Consider the following 13,741-nt stretch of genomic DNA (forward strand, 5'->3'; position numbering starts at 1 on the left):
GAGGCGGAGGCTGCAGTGAGCCGTGATTGTGCCACTGCACTCCAGCCTGAGCAACACAGTGAGACTCCGTCTCAAAAAAAAAAAATTTTTTTTTGACTATACTTACTCAATGACTCTATACCAGGCACTGTGCTAAGTAAGTTCTTTAGATAAACTATATGCAGACTCTCATTTCATCATCACTACAATTTTTTTTTTTTTTTTTTGGAGATGGAGTCTTGCTCTGTCTCCCAGGCTGGAGTGCAGTGGCGCGATCTCAGCTCATTGTAAGCTCCGCTACCTGGGTTCACGCCATTCTCCTGCCTCAGCCTCCCGAGTAGCTGCAACTACAGGCACCCGCCACCACGCCCGGCTAATTTTTTTTGTATTTTTAGTAGAGACAGGGTTTCACCGTGTTAGCCAGGATGGTCTCCATCTCCTGACCTCATGATCCACCCGTCTTGGCCTCCCAAAGTGCTGGGATTACAGGCGTGAGCCACCGCACTCGGCCTACTCAGTCACTCTATACCAGGCACTGTGCTAAGTTCTTTAGATAAACTATATGCAGCCTCTCATTCCATCGTCACTACAACTTTCTAAGATATGTGCTGTTATCTGCATTTTTCCATGAAGAAACTGAGTCCATGCTCTTCTATACTGCTTCTCAATATATAATAATGCATACTTGAAGGAAGGTTCTTAAAACAATCAAGTATCAGTAAATCTTCACTACATACTCCTCCTTCAGAATTTAAAAAAAGAAACTAAGATGTCAAACATTAAATGTTTCCATCTAAAATCTGTCAACAAATAAATATCCATAAAAGTTTACTACTTAGTAACAATCTTTGTTTATATTAAGGCATATTTTATCAATAAAAATAAACAGTTCATCTAATAAGATTTTAATCGCCAGAAGAGAATTTAGATTTTACCTATGTGCTTATGAGATCATTTTAAAAATTCCAAAAATGAATACAAAATTTCTTGTTCTAGACATTTTAAGAATACAACTGATACTGAGTTAGGAGGACACTTAAGAATGGGAAAGAATTCTATCTGCTATGTCCAGTATGGTAGCCACTAGACACATGTGGCTATTTAAACTTAGTATTAAAAGCTAAATCAAATAAAATTAAAAATCCAGCTTATTAGTCACACATGTAAACACTTAATGGCCACTGGACCATACTGGGTCCAAACATATAAAGATAACATATAAAGATGTAGGGCACTTGAGATATAAGACAATTTATAGGGTCAAGTAATTGTTCATGGAGATATAACAATTTCCGATTTTTTTTCTGTAGAGCTAATCATGTTGCAGACAGACAAACAGAAATTGAAGAACTTCTCTGAAAGGAGAACGAATTCAGAAAAGGAAGATTAGATTGGGCTCTAGGAAGCTAAACAGAGTTGAAATCTCAAAGGAAAACTTTCTGTGAATAGAGACTACAAAGACAGCGGTTTAGACCTCAGATCAAATTCAGTGGGCCTGGTGCCAATATAAAAATGAACACCAAATCTATATAGGCCTCCAAGTGGAAGTGGTATAGACTAAAAACTGCTGACTCATAAGAAAGGCTGAGAACCTTAATTCTTGAGGGCAGAGGAGGAAAGTAACATACGAAAGAGAAGTAAATGAGTAACAGTATCCAAAGACTGATTCTCCTTTACAGAATAACACAAGGAAATAATCCAAAAGGAAGAAAGCCTAGCCTGATCAGAACTGAATTGATCAACATGGGAACTGCTCATTAGAATTTCAGGTATGTGATAAGGAAGAGCCACTTTATAAATCAGAAGTAACACTGTAGACATAAGAATCTTCTAATCACAACGAAGAAGAAAGTGTCGACCCAGAAAATGAGCACAATAATAAGATTTTTTTTTTTTTTTTTTTTTTTTGGAAACAGGGTCACACTCTGTTGCCCAGGCTGGAGTGCAGTGGTGCGATCTTGGCTCACTGCAGCCTTGATCTCCCAGGCTCAAGCGATCCTCCCACCTCAGCCTCCCAAGGGTACTACCATGCCACCAGCCACCATGCCCGGCTAATTTTTGTAATTTCTACAGAGATGGGGGTTTCGCCATGTTGCCCAGGCTGGTCTCAAACTCCTGCACTGACCTCCCCAAGTGCTGGACTAGAGGCATGTGCCACTGCAACTGGCTGCTGAAAACTTTCTACCAAAAGAAATTGAAGTTACTTACCACTGGGTTGAATTTATCTCCCTGATGTTTCTTAATTGAGCCAACATTCTATGGAAAGCAAAAAAAGAACCAAAATTAACAATAAAAATGGATCTTTATGACTTTAAGGAACATCTCTTTAAATATCTAATTTACATAAAAGTCAAATTAAACTTCTCAAAAATTAACCTCTGTAAACTGAAAACAGTTAAGACCAAATAGTCAAACCAAAATATTAGCCTCTTAAAAACACACACACAAGTGTATGCACACACACACACACACACACACACATATTTACCAGCTTCTAAATAAATGACTAGCTTTTTTTTTTTTTTTTTAAGAGACTGGGTCTCACTCTGTCACCTAGACTGGAGCCCAATGGCACAAACATGACTGACTGCGGCCTCAAACTCCTGGGCTCAATCAATCCTCCCACCTCAGCCTCCTGAGAAGCTAGGACTACAGGTGTATACCACCATACGCAGCTAATTTTTAAAAATTTTTTTAGAGACAGGGTCTCACTATGTTGGCCATGCTGGTCTTGAACTCCTGGCCTTAAGCAATTCTCCCACCTCAGTCTCCCAAAGTGCTGGGATTACAAACGTGAGACACTGCACCCAGCCAAATGGCTATCTTTATAGTGGATAGTCTTCATACATTTATAAACTCTTGAGAGCCCTCATTATATAAATACTCTTTCACCTACCATTAAAATGCCATTAATTTGAACTTACTGAGAAATAATTTTCCAAGCAAATAAACTCGAATGGCCAATTATATTTTAGTAGTTTTTCATAGTTCTATGTGGCAGGCACTGTTAATTGTTTATGGGATTTATTTTCCCTTCTAAGATTTTTTTTTTTTTTTGGAGACGTATCACTCTGTTGCCCAGGCTGGAGTACAGTAGTACAATCTCAGCTCACTGCAACCTCCACTTCCTGGGTTCAAGCGATTCTCCTGCCTCAGCCTGCCGAGTAGGTGGGATTACAGGTGTGCACCACAACACCTGGCTAACTCTTTAGAGAGGCGGGGTTTTGCCATATTGGCCAGGCTGGTCTCAAACTCCTGACCTCAAGTGATACAACCACCTTGGCCTCCCAAAGTTCTGGGATTACAGGCGTGAGCCACCACACCTGGACTTTTTTTTGAGACAGGGTCTTGCTCTGTCACCCAGGCTGGAACGCAGTGGCACAATCATGGCTCACTTCAGCCTCAACCTCCTGGGCTCAAAGGATTCTCCTGCCTTAGCCTCTTGAGTGGCTGGGACTATAAGCGTGCACCACCACACCCAGCTAACCTTTCTTTTTTCGTGTGTGTGTGTGCGTGCACGCATGTGTGTGTGTGTTTGTAGACAGTCTCTCACTATGTTGCCCAAGCTGGTCTCAAACTCCTGGCTCAGCAATCCTCCCACCCAATTCAGCCTCCCAAAGTGCTGGGTTTACAGGTGTGACCTGGCCTTCCTTTCAAGACTCTAGACTATTCAGGGCAGTAAGGCGCCCAGCTCAGTTACCACTTTTGAGCTTCCCATGCCTGGAGGGGTAAACAAGAAATGGGTAACACAGTGAAAATCAAAGACTTATATTCTGAAGTCTGCTTTGGGGGTGAAGTGCCGGTTAATTCTGGAAAAACATTTGCTTTCCTGATAAAAGGGAGCAAATACGTCTGACACCACCACTCTCCCATTTTTCTAGCCTTGTATGTGTACACACTATCTAGTGCTGCAACAACCATCCTATTACCGTAAGTCAACAAGCATGAGGATTAATAACCAGCCAATAAATAAGACTGACAGAGGAAAAAAACAAAACAAGCTGGGGTTTCAAACAGCATTGCTAAGCAGCTGAATTAATGCTAACTATTCTCTATTTCTGGATTTCTTGGTATGCGGGAAAACTAATTCCCTTATTTGCTTAAACTATTGCTATGTTTTCTTTACTTGCAGCCAACACATTCCAAAGTGAGACAGCCTAAAACACAAAATAATACTCTTAATAAAAAGTACATATATCATAAATCATCTTTTTCTTAAAAACTGAGAGTAATATCCATTTATGTGTTTCAGAATTTCAGAATTGCCCTAAATACATCAAACTATTTGTCGCTATGCCAAATGGTATAGGACTAACGTGTTTAATGTGTGTGTTTAACGTTCTCTAAGAATTCTACATATACTGCAAGCCACAAAAAACAACAACAACAACAAAGCTGTGTGTACAGCAAGCAAAGCTGGCCACCAAATCTTCTGTCACTCATACACACTCCCACAGACATGACAGTCTGGTGGAATGGAACTGCCACTAAACTGAAATGGAGTAAGACCATGGTAGGAGCAAGGCAGAGAGAAGAGAGATGTTTGTATTCAAAAACTTTACTTTGAAATACTTGAAAGATATCTGAGTAGGACACTGAGTAAGCAGCTGGATATAGGCATTCAGAGATGTGGGAAGAGATCCAAGCTGTGGATATAAATTTGAAAGTCATCTGCTTATAGATGATATTTAAAGCAATGAAATAAGATGAGATCATCAAGGGCAGGAGGGCAGACAGAAAAAGAGAACAAGTTTGATGGCTGAGCCCCAAAACATTATAGATGACCAGCAAAGGACACTGAAGAGAAGCAGTCAAGTGAGGCAAAAGAAACACTCCACTCCAAGAGAAAAAGTGTGATATTCTAAACGCCAGGTGGAAAAAAAAAAGTTTCAAGGAGGAAGATGTTATCAACTCTGTTAATAAGGACTTAGAATGGCCACTGTGTATTAATGTGAAAGTCATTGATTATCTTGACAAAACCACCTCTAGTTGGTGGGGCAAAACACTATTTGGAAGGGATTCAAGAAAGAACAGAAGAACTAGAATCGACAACTCACGTAGTTTTGCTATATAAAACATCAGAAAGATCAAGTAGTTGCCGGACTCGAATATGAATGAAGAGATACAACAGCAGATTTGCAGACAGATAGATAGAAATAATCTAGTAGAGAAAGAGAGGAGCTCATTGATAATTTTCATAAGTAGGATTTGGGCAACCATTCATAGACAGCCCTAGTAAACTTTGCCACCAATTTAAAAAGCTGCTCATGAGAAAGAAAAACAAATCTTGGCTGTAATTGCAACTAGCTAGTTAATATTCACTCGTTATTTTTGAAAAATACAGATACTATACCCTCTCCCTAGAGATTCTGATTTAGTGAAAGGTACAGTATAAAACTCAAAATTCTTTGTCTTAAACAAAATGTTGGGCTGGGCGTGGTGGCTCACGCCTGTAATCCCAGCACTTTGGGAAGCTGAAGCAGGTGGATCACAAGGTCAGGAGATTGAGACCAGCCTGGCCAACATGGTGAAACCCTATCTCTACTAAAAATACAAAAATTAACTGGGCATGGTGGTGCGCACCTGTAATCCCAGTACTCAAGAGGCTGAGGCGAGAGAATTGCTTGAACCTGGGAGGCAGAGGCTGGAGTGAGCCAAGATTGCGCCACTGCACTCCAGCCTGGGCGACAGACCGAGACTCCGCCTCAAGCCAACAACAAAAAAATGTCATGTGATTCCTTTTTCCAACACAGTTTCAACAATAATCAATGCATGGTCAATCTTCTTTCATCTATACCATAGCCACTATTATTTAGCCTTCCCCATCCACTACTTGAGATTGTTTTGACAAAAGTCTCAGTTTGAGAATTACTATAAAAATTGAAAAGTAAAATCAATATAAAGGTGTTTTTTTTTTTTAAATATAGCACATCTTCTATTTACCTAAAGAGATCACAAGACATACCTGGCTAGATTTTTTTTTTTTTTCAGTGAGCAATAAAGTTTAATTAACCAGTACTGCGAGGTCACCTTCATGGATTAGCACCCCGCTGTGAGCTGAAAGACTGAACAAGCAGAAGCATAGGCCAAACCCATCCCTCCAGGCTCCCCACTGTGCAGATGGACTTACTGAGGCTCCTGCACACACTGCTTGCTCAGCACTTTATCTATTTCAGGCCAAAGTGTCAGCAGAACTGATACCCACAGGGCATCCAAGTCCACATCCAGACCCAGTTCCCTCTGCGGCCCTCTCTTAAACCGAGCCACTGACTGCTGATGGTGAGTTCCCAATCATGGGCTGCACTGAGGGTGCCAGAGGCCTGGCTGGGCATGAAGCCTGGTGGGTATGGAGTGAAGGGGATTTGGGAGTGGCATCTAGAAGGTCAGCATGAGGGGCAGAGAGGAGAAAGAGAACCCATGGCTTGCAGCCAGCAGGGGAAACGGGCCCAGTGCACAGATGGGGCCCCTAGTGAAGCCCATCCAGGGCAACTGCCCTCAGTGTAGATCTGAGTGGAACAGGACAAGACTGATAAGTGAAGAAAATGAGAGAAGCTGAGTGGGCAGGGGCCCCACTGCCTCCTGCCTGCAAGGAGGCCATGCTGGGTGTGCAAACGGAATAGCAAGTACACAAAGATCCTCACTGAGGGGGCCCGAAGAGACATGAGGCCAGAGGAGTCAGGGCCGGCAGGGCCAGCCACTCCCAACGTCAGTTATTCCTTGCCGGCCAATATGTTAGGACCAGCTGCTCCATGGAGACGATCTGGTCCACTATTTCCCAGAAACTGGAATTTGCTGCTTGGTACCTCCTCTTGGGGTAGAGCTGCCACACGGGGAGCAGGTGGGAGAAGGGCAGCTGGCTGGGGGACAGTGGCTCCCGGGTGTGCACTGGCATCTGCCACATGTGCACTGTGATGCTAGGTTCATATGTGCTGCCCTGGGAGCTTGAGCACCCGGCCCTTTCTCTGTGCAGGGGACTGAGGCGCACAACCACAGTCACCCAGGTCCTCCCCTTGTCATCCTCATAGATGCCAGGCCTCCAGATCCAGACAGTTGGGGGGGTGCCCTGAGATGCGGAGAAGCTTTGGAGGCCATGGCAAGGCTGCACTCTGGGGTCGCCTGGAGGCACACATGTATACTCGGCTGGATTTAAGAGCCATCTTATGTGGTGCAATATCTCATTTTGTAAAAATGTAAAACAAAGCCTCCTCAGGCATGCCCACACCTATTAGATGGTATTTAGTGGTTGTGTAAGATCATTTAGTTTAATCATAGTTATCACAATGTTGCTAATCTGTATTTGGTATATTTGTGCTTAGTTCCAAGGCATTTTATGAACATTATTAACCCCTTACTGATAAGTACATAAATAGTAAACAATTAAAATAATAATATGAAAAAGAATAAAGATAGGAAGGTAAGAAGAGTAAAAAAAAGTTTTTGAACTTAAGTAACGAAAAAATTATAAACGCTGTGTAAGAGCGTTTATAAGGACAACAGTCAAAAACTAAATATATATAAAATGTGATATGCCTACAACATATACAAGAAATAAGGAAAAGATGCTGATGGCTAGATCATACTTATAACTAGAAGATCAACATCAATGTCTGGTCCCATCAGCCTAATTCTGATCAAGAAGAAACCTGGGTATTATTTCAATATGAACAGTGTTAAAATTTTATATCAAACTATAGTTAGCCTAAACATGTCTAAAAATGTATTACTGTGCAATTAAGTGGTAGACATATACACTGAAGTTACCAAGGAATCCTTACATTTGCAAATTTTCCATTTTTGTATTTTTAGATACAATTTGCATAATGAACACATTCTAAGAGTATAGATGGTAGAGAAATACAATCATATAACCAGCAGGAATCAAGACATGTAACATTTCCATCACCCTACAAGGTTCACACTTGCCCCTTCCCAGTCAACATCCTGACCAAGACAGCCTGTCCTGAATAAAAGTACATTTGTGTACAAGCGTTATAAGAACACACGCTTCTGTTCTCATAGGTAAATATATGAGAATGAAACTGCTGAGTCATAGTCTATAAGTAATTTAATTCTACTCAAAACTATTGTCTTACGAAGTGGTTTTATTATTTAACACTCCCAGCAAACAGAATTCCAATTACATTCTCACCAACACTTGGTACTGTCAGTCTTTCTTAATTTTGGCCTATGTAATTGCAGTATCTGGTTTTTATTTTGCATTTTTCTAATTACAAATGGCATTGAGGAACCTTATCTGTATCTACATCTTATTTTGATGAGACAGATCATCAAGCCTCATACTCTAATGGAATAAGACTTTTGGAAGAGTGATCAAATTTTGTATATGAGAGGAAGGCAAATTACTGTGATCAAGAGTACACTGTGTTGAAAGACAATTCTCCATAAACATTTCACATTCCTGCATGTTCTCAGTCCTCTGAGCAATGTCATTTACATAAGGTGTTTGTATAGAGACATTCTAGGATAATAACACTAAGCAAGATTCAGAAAGTCCCACCTTCCCCTCCCCAGAAAAGATTTGCTTATACTCCAGAGGAGAGGATGGACAGGTTACCAGTAGTCCTAAATAAGATCAGGTTTTCCAATTTGGGGTTCTTCTCCTGTAACATACACTACTGCATGAGCAGGTACTACAGGACTTTCAGTATGTCACCCTGTGAAGATTAAGGCTCAAAGAACTGACACAAGACATTGCTCTAGTTCACTGCTTTTGTGGTAATAATCTCTCTTTGTCTCTAATCTAAAGGTATTCTGTTTTCTGGCAGGCTTAACTTTTTAGCTTGTAAATAGGGTAAAATCTCAGACTTCACTATTTCTGACTTAACCACTGTAGACTGAAAAACATGGCCAGAGTGTTTTACACCACCTAAAATCATGCGATAGAATCTATTCCCCCAACCCCATGAATTTGGGCAGGCCTTGTGACTTGTTTACATCAACTCAATGCAGCATAAGTTTTGTTGGGCAAGTGACAGTCCCTATGCCTCATGATTTGCAAAGTCCACCTTTACCTTCTTTGAATGCTGCCCTGAGAATACAATGCCACAAAGAAGCCTGAGATAAAAGACCACATGCTGATTCACATAATTCAGAGAAATAGTCAACTGCTATCGTTTTAAGCCAAGTGGTGGAGAGATTCTTAACACAGAAACAGATACCTAAAACAATTGTTTTTTTTTGTTTAAAAATAACTAAAACAAAATTTTTAAATAGTTATTTCCTTTTTATCCTTGTAACAGCTATAGAATCTGTACCATAAGCACGTCCCTCATTTTTTATACCAGTAATCTGAGGATTTTTTTATTCTCCTCAGTCAATCTTGCTAGAGGTTTATCAATTGTATTGATCTTTTCAAAGAGGAAATGTTATATTTTGTTCATTTTCTTAGAGTATGCTTTCTGTTTCATTGATTTCTGCTTTCTTCTCTATATTTTCTGCCTTTCACTTATTCTGAATTTCTTTTTCTGTCCTTAGAATAAAACTTTCTAATCCTTGTTTCTTCATTAAACTTTAAAGATATAAATTATCTGAGTACTACTTTAATAATTTAAGCACTGCATTTAATAATTTTGATGTTGTCTTTTGCTGAATTTATTTAATGTCCTTTCTAATTTTCCATTTGATTTATTCGTTTACTGATGGGTTGTTCAAAATTGACTTCCTTAATTTCAAAATATTTGGTAATCTACCAAACCTCATTTTGTTACTGATTTCTATGTAATTCCAATGCAGTCAACAGAACAGTACTATCATTTCAAGCCTTTGAAATATGTTGAGACTTTTGACGCCCCACATAATTCTTAGTGAGAGGTTCCACATGTACATGAATGTCACATACTGCCTCTCTTGGGTATAATGTTCTACAAATGTCAATTAGATAAAATTGGTTGACAGTTGTGTTCAAATCTTCTATAGCCTTACCAATTTATGGCTGTTTCTGTAAGTTATCGAAAAGTATAGGCATCTCTTAACTATAGTTGTAAATTTGTCTATTCTTTTATATTTATTTCATGTATGTTGGAGATCCATTATACAGTGAATAGATATTTAGGGCTCATATCTTCTTGGTGAATGGATCCTTCTCACATTACGAGGTTTTTTTTTTCCTGCTAGTAATCCTTGTCTTTTAGTATTTTGCCTGATGTCACGATAGTCATAGGAGCTTTCTCTTGATTAGTGTTAATATAGTATACATTTTCCATCAATTACTTTTAACCAAATGTCTTTACATTTCAAGTACCCATTTGTAGGAAGCATAATGTTGGGTCCTTTTAGAAATCAAATTTGACAATTTCTATGTTTTAATGGTGGGCTTAGATCTTTCATATTTTATGTAATTATTGCTATGACAACTTAAAACTATCACATTATTATTTATTTTTGCTTTGTTTTTGTTTTTTTTTGAGACTGAGTCTTGCTTTGTCATCCAGGCTGGAGTGCAGTGGCATGATCTCGGCTCACTGCAACCTCCACCTCCCAGGTTCACCCGATTCTCCTGCCTCAGCCTCCTGAGTAGCTTGGACTACAGGCACCCGACACTGCACCCAACACCACACCCAGCTAATTTTTGTGTTTTTAGTAGAGACAGGGTTTCCCCATGTTGGCCAGGCTGGTCTCGAACTCCTGACCTCAAGTGATCCCCCTGCCTTGGCCTCCCAAAGCACTGGGATTACAGGTGTGAGCCACCACACCCAGTATCATATTTATTTTCTATTTGTTCTTTGTTCCTCTTTTCTTACCTTCTAATAAAGTTTTCCTTTTACTCCATTTTACCTCCTTTTATGGACTTTTAGCTATCCTACATTTTTGGTTGCTCTAGAAATTACAATATGCATTCTTCATTCATCATAGCCCATTTTCAAATGATATTACACCATTTCACATATAACCTAAGTACTATAAAAGAGTATGTGCATATTTACTTCCAACTTTTGTGCTCTTATATTTTACTGATACATACTATAAATTCGATAATACATTGTTATTTTTGTCTTTGTGCTATCCACCATCATCGATATAAATTTAAAAACTAGAAGATAAACTTTCATATTTATTCACACATTTACCATTTCCTTCTGTCTTTATTTCTTATCATAGAACTGCTATAAAGGCTATTTGATCAATTTTTAAAATTTAAGATATTCTATTTTCCAGTTCCAGAATATGCATTTGGTTTTTTGGCATGTCCATTACTCACCTGAAAATACCCAATTCCCCGTATATTATCCTGCCAATTGCCTTAATGTTCTTTTCTCCTAATTCCAATAATTGGGTCATCTGTAAGCCTATACAATCACCCTTTTCCATGTCTTTGTATGTTTCATTTATTTTATAATATTCTAGACACTGTAAGGTAATAGTCAGAAATTCAGTATAATTTTTATTCATTTGGTTTGCGGGTTTTTTTCCAGACAGGGTCTCAGTCACCCAGGCTGAAGTGCACTGGCACAACCTCAGCTCACTGCAGCCTCAACCTCCCAGGTTCAAGTAATCCCCAACCTCAGTCTCCCAAATAGTTGGGACTACGGGCATGCACCACCACCACAGTCAGCAGTTTTTTATTTTTTGTGGAGACAGGGTCCCACTATGTTGCCCAGGCTGGTCTTGAACTCCTGGGCTAAAGCAATCCTCCTGCTTCCACCTCTCAAAGTGCTAGGATTACAGGCATAAGCCACCACGCCCCACTATAATATTGTTTTAAGTGTTATTTCCCAGGGAGTGTAAGGTCCTTCTACTTCTCCCAGGATAAAGGATGGAAATTCAGATTTCTAGTAGAGTCCATTTGAGCTGGCAGCAGCTTTAATTAGACTCAATTCATCTATAATCAGCCCAAATCCCAACCTCCCCATCACCGACCCACAGCCACCTTTTCGATCTTATCAAATCTGAGGTAGTAGAAGCTTGGGTTGCAGTTCCAAATATTTTTTGGTTCAGTTTACCTTCAGATTCAAGTCCAACAGGGTCCCAAATTCCAAGCACTCCTTGAATTTGCAGGACTACATGATTTCTTTATGCTTTCAATCCTCTCCTCTCCTGCGACTTCTTGGCAAAATGTAACACGGAAAGACAGACCCAAGTATCATGCTTAATTATTTGATTTTTGCCTTTGAGGCTCTGTCAGAGTCCCACATCTTCCCTAAAGCCCACACTGTCATTCAAGGATCCTAATTCTTGAATGCCTTTATCCTATCCCTTCAATGCCTCTCCATATTATCCGCCTATACTGATACCAGGCACCTGCCCCCAGGCGGGCAAACTGCCACATTCACCTACACAGAACTCTTGTTATTTCTGAAATTCAGATCACTAAGGCTTCCTTGAGTCCACCAATTTTTGCTAGCCCTATTTTATAAAGTGTAGATCAAGGTAGAAGAATCTGTGGAATCCTCTTCCATCTCAGTGTAGCAGGACTGATGTAACTTAGGAAACAAGAGAGCCTCATTTTTTTTTCAACAGAAAAAGTCGTTCATTCCACAATTAGAAATATGACTACAAATGCCAACATCTCAGACAGAATTAACTATGAAAAACTGACATTAGACCATTCTATAATCTGAAGGAAAAGGTGGGAGAGAATAAGGAAAGAAAACAGCTCAATATAGGCTCATAACAATACTTGGAAAAGGTGAAACTGCATAAAATAAAGACTGGAAGTCTGTGGGTAAATTTCACCTGTTCCTAGCATAGAGTTGACTTGGCTATTTTCAACAATAGGTCAATAAAAGGTGTGCAAAAAGACATTTGTGACAATACAGATCACAAATATGTATATTCACAAAGCTGTTGCTTAATATGACAGGGAAATTAAATCATGACATTGTTTCAAACCTAGAAATAGCTTTCTCATATAATCTTTTTTTGGGTGAGACGCTCTCATTCTGTCACCCAGGCTGGAGTACAGTGGTGCGATCTCAGCTCACTGCAACCTCTGCCTCCTGGGTTCAAGCAATTATCATGCTTCAGCCTCCACAGTAGCTGGGATTACAAGTGTATGCCACTACATATAGTTAATTTCTGTATTTTTAATGGAGATGGGGGTTTCACCATGTTGGCCAGATGGTCTCAAACTCCTGGCCTCAAGTGATCCAAGCACCTCAGCTTCCCAAAGTGCTGGGATTATAGGTGTAAGCCACTGTGCCCAGCCTCTCATACAGTCTTGACTGGATTCTAAACTCTTCCCCATAAGATACGATCCTGTAGCAGGATTAATTTCCCCACAGGTATTCCACCACTTCACTTCCTCATGTTTATGTCTATGCCAGAGTACTTCCCAATCACCTTTGTTTCTCCTAGTAACTTGTAACAACTTCTTTTCCTCCATGAATTCATTATGCATGACTTAGGGAGCCCTAAATGGAAACAGAAAAAGGCAGTCAAATTAACTAGAAAGAACCCTAATTATGATGGGGAATATTAAGTCTATCCTTACAAAGAGAAACAGGCTAAAATACTCTAAACTGATTGTGACCACACACAGCAATATGCTATACCAAGCAGGTGTATTTTGTCTCTCATCTTAAAAAAGAATCTCTCCTGAAACTACATCTCTCTCTACAGCTACCAACCCATTACTCTGCTGCCTTTTACAGAAAAATTCCTCAAACAAGTTGTCCACATGCACTGACTTCAATTATTCTATCAAGTGTTCCTAAATCCACTCCAATCACACTTTCGTCCCCATCATTTCAAGAAAAACGGTTCTTAAAACATCTAAATTCAATAGACAATCTGGCCGGGCGCA

At 39.8% G+C, this 13,741-nt stretch overlaps 1 protein-coding gene and 1 pseudogene across 8 annotated transcripts in view; both read right to left on the bottom strand.

Annotated features, from left to right (window-relative positions):
* Window positions 1–13,741, bottom strand: part of ERBIN (erbb2 interacting protein) — a 148,964-nt gene that overhangs the window by 89,396 nt on the left and 45,827 nt on the right. For all 8 annotated transcript variants that reach the window (XM_055367653.2, XM_019013532.4, XM_019013535.4 and 5 more), the window contains exon 2: window positions 2,188–2,235. The gene's annotated coding sequence lies outside the window, so the exon portion shown is untranslated. The remainder of the gene's footprint in view (window positions 1–2,187; window positions 2,236–13,741) is intronic.
* On the bottom strand, window positions 2,251–9,232 carry LOC129528084 (T-cell leukemia/lymphoma protein 1B-like; annotated as a pseudogene).

Source organism: Gorilla gorilla, chromosome 19, assembly GCF_029281585.2.
Source record: "Gorilla gorilla gorilla isolate KB3781 chromosome 19, NHGRI_mGorGor1-v2.1_pri, whole genome shotgun sequence".
Classification (NCBI taxonomy): Eukaryota; Metazoa; Chordata; class Mammalia; order Primates; family Hominidae; genus Gorilla; species Gorilla gorilla.